A 2,408-nucleotide genomic window follows, 5' to 3' on the forward strand; every position below is an offset into this window, starting at 1 on the left:
GGAAACCTATTTCACCCACAAGCAAACTGAGGCAGCAAGCAGTTAAGAGTCAATTACTGTAAGTGAGAGGGTTTGGGTTACATAATCACAGGGGTTTTGTTTTGTTTTGTTAAGTGTGGCCCAGCAAACATTGAACAGGAAGAATTTAGCCAGAAATATGTGTTAACTTGCACCACCAAAAGGAAAGAAAGGATTGTTAAAACCACATGTTCACAATGTGACTCAGGTGCATTATACAGCAAAACAAAATGGATTTCAGGCCCACATTTAGAAACAGTTCAAGCCAGCAACCTCATCACCTGCAAATGTATCCAGAGTAACAACACAGATAAAGCAATTTCTAGCAGAGCTGGCTTCCCCAACATTGAAAGCAAAGGAGGGGGAGAGAAGGGGGGGGGGACATTTATCACACACATACACATGCTTACATAGGAGTAAGCCCCATCGAATTCAGTGAGACTTACTTCTGAGTAGACCTTCATAGGATTGCTGAAGATATCCCATCAATCAAAAGCATGTGGCACACACAAGCAAATAATGCCAATGTATATTCTGTCACATTATTATTATTATTAATAATAATTGTGATGTTAAGCTGCAGCACCATAAATTAAAAAGGATTTATACTAAGGATAGAATCCACCCACAATTCATATATGCCATTATTGCTAAAGTGTATTAAGTGACACAGCCCTCAAGTCATTATTCCAGCAGCTCCGGCTGGGAGATCCAGGCAAGGTCCTCTCTCTGTCACAGATGCAGCAGGAGAGAACCCACCATGTCATTTATTTTTTAAAAGGGTGCCAGGTCACTCAAGCTTTTCTGGATAAAAGCCAGCCTGTCATCTGGAAACCCTTCATCTTGAAGTAGTAGTAGGTGAGGCTGCAGTTGGGGGGGGGGTAGTTGAAGGGAGGAAGCCTTCTGTTCTCAGAGACATGCTGGAGGGATTTCTGCTTTCCTTGTGGCTTCCCATGAACGATGCTAAGCTCTGTCCTTGAAAAAACAAGAGCTGGGGCTCAACGGTCTCTCAAAATGAACTCTGGAGGGTAGCCTTCCTGGGCCTCGTCCTGGCCATTTTTTCTCGTTGTGTCTTCCACCCTTTTCTTCCTCCCACTCTTGCTTTTTTCTCCGTTTTCCCTACTTCCCTTCCCCGCTCTTTTTTTTCCTCTTTCTCTCGCTCTTTCCTTCCTGCTCTTTCCCTTCCTGCTCTTCCCTTTCTCTCCATCCCCAGCTTTATTGCTGAATGACCCAGGCCAGGTCAGGCCAAGCCAGGCCCCACTTTAACTTTGCCACGGCCCTGCTGTGGTTCCTGGCTTTCCCTTTCGCCCCATCACAATCCCGGGCCACCCTCCCCACGACCGAGACTGGAGTGGCAAGAGGAAGGTGCATTCCTGTAGATGCTCTCAGCAGGGATGAGACAGGAGGAGAATGGAGAGGAGCTGCCATCCCCCTTTCTCACCTTGTGCAGCCCTCCCTCCATTCCCTTTTAAGGTACTGGTGCCTCCTCCTGCTCGGAAAAAACTCAGCACCTGGCGGAGAGCTCTCGCATGGAGATTTCCCCCATTCCTGCCCAGAGACTCAGGGCGAGGCCTGGAGACCTGGCAAGCCTACAGCGATAGGTTTTCGTGGACCAGAAAACCCTTACTAACTTCTGGACCACTGCTCAGAACATCACCGAACTGATAAAAGTGTTGCTTTCCTCAACAAGCCTGAATAAAGAACATCAGTAGTTTTCACTAGAATTCCAAACAAATGTATGATAGGCCCCTTTGAATATTGGAGTAAGAAGGGTAAATGTGTTAATTTTCAGAACTTTTTAGCATCAAGTAGATCATGGATGCCATGGTTCCAGTTATTAGCTGAACAGGCATCTTTTTATAAACAGTAAAATTTGGAGGCTTAGAATAGCAGAACTTCTGTGTGTGTGTGTGACTCAAGTTAACTAAAGGGGCTCTACTGTGCTATTTAAATAATATGTTCATTTCCTGCTTTGCACTTCTCCTTCTCCCCGTGGCACATTATCACATTATCGTTATTACTGTGGAAAAGCTGTATTATTACTGTGGATCATGGAAAAGCTACAGGATTTCATCAAGTGTTCTAAATCAATTAATTACTTTCTGTATATATTGGCACAGCTTATTTATTTGTGACTCACCTCACTTTTAATAATTTTCTGCTTGGCACTTCTTCTTTTCCTTCTCTGTTTCCCCCTGCTTGGAACATGACCATTATTATATTGTTATTTGTTGTTATCACTGGAGGATTGGAGAAGCAGCAGGAACGTGTGCATTCACAAAGTGTATTAAACAGCTGAATTAATTTCTATATATTACTCCGTTGTGTCTCATTGTACTATAATAGTGGGAACTGATATGAATTTCCATATTGTGCCAGCAGTGCCAGCA

Source organism: Heloderma suspectum, chromosome 1 (assembly GCF_057233095.1).
Source record: "Heloderma suspectum isolate Gila_16-S chromosome 1, 16-S_ref, whole genome shotgun sequence".
Lineage (NCBI taxonomy): Eukaryota > Metazoa > Chordata > Lepidosauria > Squamata > Helodermatidae > Heloderma > Heloderma suspectum.